The following is a 7,343-nucleotide window of genomic DNA, read 5'->3' on the forward strand; positions in this document are numbered from 1 at the left end:
CTTTTTTGTCTCACTTTTGTCGCTCGTCTCATGTTTTTGTCATTTTGTTTCTGGTTTTTGTCATTTTGTGTTTCCTTATTGTCTCGTTTGTGTTTTGTCTTATTTTTTTGTCATTTTGTGTTTTGCTGTATTCATTGTTTTGTGTGTAGTTTTGTGTATTTTGTCTCACTTGTGTTTGTCTATTTTTTCTGTTGTTTTTTCTCATTTTTATCACTTTACGTCTCATTTCTGTAACGTTTTGTCTTGTTTTTGTTGAGGGTTTCTGTCTTTTTTTGTGGTTTTGATCATAAAGTAAATCTTCTCTGCTTCAGTTCCAGGTGACTAAATGTTGTGTGTCTTTGCAGACACTCTGTGATCTGGAAGTTGTAATGAGGAAATGACAAACTGAGGATGAATTGCTGATGAAATAGAACTCATCTTTTTAAATTAATTTCAGGGTTTTGTGGAAAGATAATTCCTTAAATGTTAACTTTTTTTGCACTAGAACAAAAGAACCGTTAGGAGTTGTGGCTATTTATAGGTTATTATGCCGTGGTTTTACTGGTTTTACTGGTTTTACTGGTCCGGTCCACTGGAGATCAAACTGGACTGAATAGAACCTGACATTTCTGCTGTAGAAGAAAGAGGAGCTTTTAGTGGAAGGGGGTGAAGAAGACCTGCTAGCCAGGGAGGAAACCGTCTCCACATGCTTCGTGCATCACACAGGAAGAAAACAGGAGCGTTTCCAGCTAATGTCACACTGACCATCAGTCTGTAACTCCATTATAGAGCGAGCTGCACTCAGAGCTGCTGTACAGCAACGGGAAGGGATGAACACGGTGTTTGCACTACATGACTGGAAACTCAATTCACACCGAGCTCACAGGAAAACTGTTGAATCAGTCACACACACATCATCATCATCATCATCATCATCATCAGTGCCAGCAGGGCTTCGGTGGGGAGGGAGGGGTGCCTTCTTCTGGATCTGAATCCTAATTTCCCCCTGTCTGTCCTGGGGAGTGATCTTCACGCACACAGCCTGCTGCTCACTGTTGCACCAACTGCTGATGCACGAGCGTGCACACACACACATACACATACACACACACACACACACACACACACAGAGAGAGAGAGAGAAACAGAAAACTGATCCTGGATCTGGTAGCTGCCCTACAGCTAATAATACTGGAGGGGGGGGGACAGAAGAGGGAGTAGAGGTGGAGGAGAGGTGGAGGAGAGGTGTGAGTCTCCTCGGTGCGGTCAGAACGCACATATGCGCAACAACCGGTTGGGGAAAATTTGCAGAATGTAAATGCCTGAAGGCGCAAAGGAGAGGCATGCGGGCTTTTTTTCTCCAGAAATGTCACATCTGAATCACAGCTGTCTGCATCTGTATGTCTGTCTGTGTGCGCGCGTGTGTGTGTGCGTGTGTCTGTCTGTCACTGACCGCAACTTCAGCCCAGACTTCATGCGTGACCAGCAGAAGAACAGAGGACGGATGGATGGATGTTTTTGCGCACAGGTCCGTACATGTGTGTGCGCATCTGGAGGGGGGGGGGGGGGGGGGGTGAGAGACAAACCAACGCACGACCGTGTCGGCGTGCACGCGCATCAATGACAGAGGGGTCAAAGCGTCGCGCACCGGCCGGCTGCGTTCCTCTCCAAAGCCGAGGTTGCCACACATGCATGCCCCGGAGAGACGCAGCGGCGCGTCGCATCCACCCGGCAGCCGGAGACGTGAAGGGCAAAGCCGGGGACAGTTAGTCTGAGCCGCGGCGCAACATTTTCACCTTCAGAAACAGAGTGCCCAAAACGGAGAGAAATAAAAAAAAAAAAGAGGAAAGAATTTACTCACTGTTTTCAGGAGCCCGACACTCTTCTTCTTCTTTTCTCTTCTTCTGCTCTCTTTGCTCTCCGCGTCTCCTCTCCGTGCACCACAATCCATCCGTCCGTCCCTCCGCTGGACATTTCCTGCGGCATCGAGCCCTGATCGATTCTAGCGTTGCGGGATAATGTCCCCGGGATGAAACGCAAAAAACACCATATCACGGCAGCATCCCGCTATCACCCCCCCACCCCGCAACAACTCCACACACTTCCAGCCCTCCGAAGAAACCCCCCACCCCCCCACCCAAAAAAAAAAAAAAGCCAGCAGAGGATCACGCGCGCGCACCGGTTTCGACCTTTCCTCCGCTCGCGAGGCTACATGTTGCTGACTGCTGCTCCGCGTCCCTCTCACTCCACACTCACTCTCCTCTCCCGTTATTTTGTTAAAATTCACTATGTACGCTCCGTCACCTAGCAACGCCTCTCCTCCCTCCACCTCCATCCCTCTCTCTCTCTCTCTCTCCTCCTCATCACTTCCTCACGACACGTGTTGAATGCTAAACTAAGTTGCTCCGATGTGGGATGCTTTTATTCTATTAAAAGCTTTACTTGACTATTACTTTTCTTCTTTCTTCACCTTCTAGTCTCTCCTATTCCTCCTCATCCCTCCTAATGCAGGAGAGTCCAACTCATCTTAGTCCAGGTTCCACATTCAGTCCAGTCTGATCTCCAGTGACCAGTAAAACCACAGCATAATAACCTTTAATAAATAACCACAACTCCACGCGATTCCACTGTTTTAGTGAAAAAAGTACACTCTGAAAATGTTCACATGAAAGGATTTTTTTTCACAAAATATCACGAACAACCTGAAATTTCTTAAGAAAAATTAGTTGAATTTCAGCAGCAGTTTATCATCTGCAAAAAATATATTACAAAAACGAGACACGAAAAGACAAAAAAAATGAGACAGACGACAGAAATTAGACAAACAAATGACACAAACGAGATAAAAAATGACAGATGCAAGAAACAAAACAAAAAAAGGTAGGCAAACAACACAAGACAAAAACACAAAATGACACAAAACATGCACAAAAAATGAATGAAGCAAAATATAAAATGTCAAAAATAAGACAAAAAACCCAAAAGTGAGTCAAAAAGGTAACACAAAATGACACAAAAGACAAAACCGTAAGACAAATGAAAAAAAATCAGGAAAAAACAAAACATTACAAAAATGAGACACAAAATGGCAAAAATGAGAGGAACGACACGAAACGACAAAAAAGTGACAAAGAAAAGAGAGAAAAAGTTATGAAGCCAAAAAAAGGACAAATGAGACAAAAAAATGACAAAAGCGCAAAACAAAGCGTTAAAAACATGAGACAAGCGATAAAAGTCAGACAAAAAAGACAAAAAAAAGACAACAAAAATGACACAAATGGCAGAAGCAGGAAACAAATTAACAAAAAATGAGACAAAAGACAGAAATGAGACAAATAAATTACACAAATGACACAAACAACTTTGGTCTGACAAAAAAGACAAAAAACAAGATAAAATATTACAAAAATGAGAGAAAAAAATAAAAGCGAGACACAAAACTGCAAAAATGAGACAAAAAGACAAAAACATTACACAAACAACAAAAAATACCAAAAGCAAGACAAAATATTGCAAAAGTGAGACAAAATGACAAAAATGAGAAACGATACAACAAAAACATGAGACAATGACAAAAAAAAAAACAAGACAAAATATTACAAAAATGAGACACCAAATGACAAAATAACAATCTAGTATTTTACTTTCTGATCCAAACAACTTGTCATGGTCTAGAAACGATTTTAAATTTACAGTTTTACGAATTTCCAATCTGCAGTTAATGTCTTCTCTGTAATTTTTACCCTTTGAGGGCCGGATTGGACCCTCTGGAGGACCACTTTTGGACCACGGGCCTCATGTTGGACACCCCTGTACTAAACTGTGTCTTCATCTGGATTCAAACCCTCGCCGTTTACAGAACAAAATGATCCCTGGGTCTTGCTTTTATCTTCCACCATCCCATCATCAGTAATGGACCTGTGTGTGTGAAAGAGAAAGATAAAGACAGAAAGAGGCGTTGTTGTTGTTGTTGTTGTCGGTGTGTGTACGCTTTTTTCCCTCCTCTAACCACTTGTTTTTTCCCCAGTTGCCACGGTACATGTTGTCTTCATAAATATAGAAAAAGAGGAGCAGCAGCAGCCGGTCGCTCGGCCAGTCAGCCTGCTGCTCGGAGACATTTAAAAATAGGCCCTAATTATCAGAGGAAAGGCTCCGACGGACAGACAGGCGGCCATCTTGGTTCTTGTTTACGCTGCTTGTTGTAAATTGGACGTCGGGAATCGACTTCTGGGCTCTGAAAAGCCTGCCTGTCTGCCAGAGTACAAATAAAGTGGAGAGAGGCCGACGGAGGGGAAATACAAAGAGGGTGGCACGCAAACACACACTGCAGACGAAGACGCTGCACATGGACACACACTGCCGCATGTAGGGTTTGTAACTCCTCTTTTGTGGTCACTTTGCAGATTATCTGGTTGATTAGAGGAGTTCTGGTGGTAAAAGCAGCAGCAAACCAGTAAAATTCATGCATTTCACAGCACTAAATTATGAGCAGTAAAATGTTCTTTCAGTACCAAAAGTAAAAAGTACTGATGAGGAGCGGAGAGTGTTGCATTTTATTATGATGATGTGAAAGTGTTACTTTCATGTTGTAGCCGGGGTGACTTAACTGGATCAATATATAACTGCAGGACTTTTTGTATCATAGTCGACATTTTTGCTGTTTTCAGGCCTAAAACCAACATGGCCGCCTATAACCAAACACCACATGGCATTTTAGAGAAAGATTCTTCTAAATATTATATATACAATTGAAAAAAATTTGAAAGTTATTTATAAAGATATTGTACAGTAGTACATCTGTTGACAAAATGACTCAATGACACACAAAATTATCAGAAAAAGACGAAACGACCACAAACAGACTGATAATGACCGAAAATGACCACAGAAAAACACAACATGACTCAATGAGACGAATAATTATCATATAAAGATACAAAATGACGACGAAAAGTTGCAAAATGACCACAGAGACACACAAAATGATCTCAAAAAGAGCTAAAATGCCCACAAAACAGTCTGAAAATGACCAAAACAGAAACAACATGAGCACAAATACGTATAAAGCAACCACAAAGACACATGACAAAAAAATGACACAAAATGACCACAGAAAAACACAACATGACTCAATGAGACGAATAATTATCACATAAAGATACAAAATGACGAGTGACACACAAAAGAATGACAAAAATTTGCAAAACACACTGAAAACAGCCACAAAAAACACATCATGACCACAAAAATGCAGAAAATTAGCACAAAAAGACCTAAAATGCCTGCATTTTAATGATATCCAGTCATTTTTATTGATAAGTGATTGTTTCCATAATAAATAATGATGGAATTTGTAAAGACATGATCATAATGAACGTAAAAAGCATTAGTTTCTTGCCTTTTAATTTAAAAAGTAGCTGATACGGTAATCACTTCAAGTATCACAAAACAGAAGAACTCAAGTGAAAGTATCTCAAACCTCCTTCCACCACCTCCTCGGCCTAAAACCAGCCTGCCTCCCTCCTACTGCTGCACAACTGGTCTCAGCATCCCATCGGACATATGAAGGTCAACACATGTCTCGACTTCTCAGTTAAAACTGGGCCAACTCTGACTGGACTGTCTAATTTGTGTTAGATTTTCAGGCTGAAGTTTGTTCAGACACCTTTCTTGTAACATAATCTAAGTGTGAAACTGCAGGTGAAACCATTCCTCTGACTAACCTAGACGGCTATGAAACGAGCCAAAGTTGAGGCATCCTTCAACAGCCTCAGACACCAGTTTCACATCAGAGCTACCACAAACCACTCTATCATTTAAAAGCAGACATGCTTTTAGGTCAAAGTACATCTAGATGTCGGGGTAAAAACTCACTTGTTCAAAAAATACTTGTTCTTTCAGTAGTATGCTTTCATATGTGGTCAAAAAGCAGCCCAGCCACCCAAAAGTCACATTTTTCTACAAGTAATCTGTATTCTCAGTTACATTTCAGCTGGTTTGTGACACATCATGAGTAAATTTCTAGTCAACAAATATTTTTAGGTCTTTCCTGTTGCTCCTTTTCAGCCAAGACATTCATATATTAGATGGGATGAAGCTCGTCACCTTGGTAACCCAAAAATGAACAAGTTTCAAACAAGTTGTATTTTAAGCCAAACCGTGATGTATTCTTAAACCTAATCAAGTAAGTCTGGTGCTTAAAACAATGCAAACTGCAAATGAAAACAACACTAAAGTCAAAAACTAATAGTTTTTAGGGAAACAATTTTTGAGACAAAGTTGTCAAAAGTGCTTCAAACCTAAATGTTCCACCAACATTTCCTCATCAGCTACATAAAGAACAGTTCACACACAGATGTCCAGGCAGCCGCTCACTCGCGAACATTTTCAAGTTATAGAAACACAGCTTGCTAACTTGGAAAAGCCCCGTTCCAGAAGTAAAAACAACGATCCTTCAAGTTGAATCTCAATTTGGGGAGGGGGAAGAAGTCAGGTTGCACAGTGGCAGTGGGATGGATGGACGGACGGACGGACGGACGGATGGATGGATGGATGGATGGATGGGAAAGTCAAAAGCACAGCTGCGTTGTTGTGGCCAAAAACTAAATCCAAATGCAGTCGTACCACGGTTCAGGTGGAACGTGCTGAATGGTTTTCTTCAGGATGCTGCAGTAGAGCTCAGCTTTGACAGCCTGATCCTGGGGGAGGACTTCACAGAACCACGTGAATGTCAAGGAAAATGACGAGAATACTCCTGGTGGACTTCTGACTTGATGTGCTTCTTCTGACTGTTTGCTCTCTGGTTTGCAGATCCAAACTTTAGTCACCAGATCCTCAACATGAAGCTTGAGTCACCTCAGGACTGTTCACTGAGATCCTTTCCAGACTTCTACACAGTGCTGTTCTGCAGGTAAATCAGCACCTGCAAGTGGTCACAATGACGAGTAGCAAAGGTCCTGATGTTGACCGTGAGACGTCATGAGGAATCCTCATAAGAGCTGCTGCTAGCACCTGCTGCGTCTGAATGACACAACGGGAACAGACTGAACGTTTTGATTGCACCTCGTCCACCCACAGATCCTGATTCTAACCAGTTCTTCATATTTAAACAAACAGGTTTCCTACAGGTGTAACATTAATGAAGAACTTGAGAGGTTCTGTCTCCAGCACACAGAGCAAGAACGAATACAAGGATGAGTCACATTTGACTAATACAAGATCGTTCCTAACTCTGGACTGATTAAAGTCTCTAAACTGCAGTATTTCAGTCAAACTGAAATCAGAACTGCCATTCACTGATGAGCCAAAGCATCACACCTGCAGCAGACCACAGAGGAAACACGGGCAGATGCTTCCAGACTGTA

At 41.9% G+C, this 7,343-nt stretch overlaps 1 protein-coding gene across 1 annotated transcript in view; it reads right to left on the reverse strand.

The window, feature by feature from the left end:
- Nucleotides 1-2,082, reverse strand: part of grin2da (glutamate receptor, ionotropic, N-methyl D-aspartate 2D, a) — a 322,668-nt gene extending 320,586 nt beyond the window's left edge. Inside the window, exon 1 of the mRNA XM_051955237.1 lies at nucleotides 1,841-2,082. The gene's annotated coding sequence lies outside the window, so the exon portion shown is untranslated. The remainder of the gene's footprint in view (nucleotides 1-1,840) is intronic.
- Nucleotides 2,083-7,343: the final 5,261 nt, after the last annotated feature.

Source organism: Acanthochromis polyacanthus, chromosome 11 (genome assembly GCF_021347895.1).
Source record: "Acanthochromis polyacanthus isolate Apoly-LR-REF ecotype Palm Island chromosome 11, KAUST_Apoly_ChrSc, whole genome shotgun sequence".
In the NCBI taxonomy this organism is placed as follows: domain Eukaryota; kingdom Metazoa; phylum Chordata; class Actinopteri; family Pomacentridae; genus Acanthochromis; species Acanthochromis polyacanthus.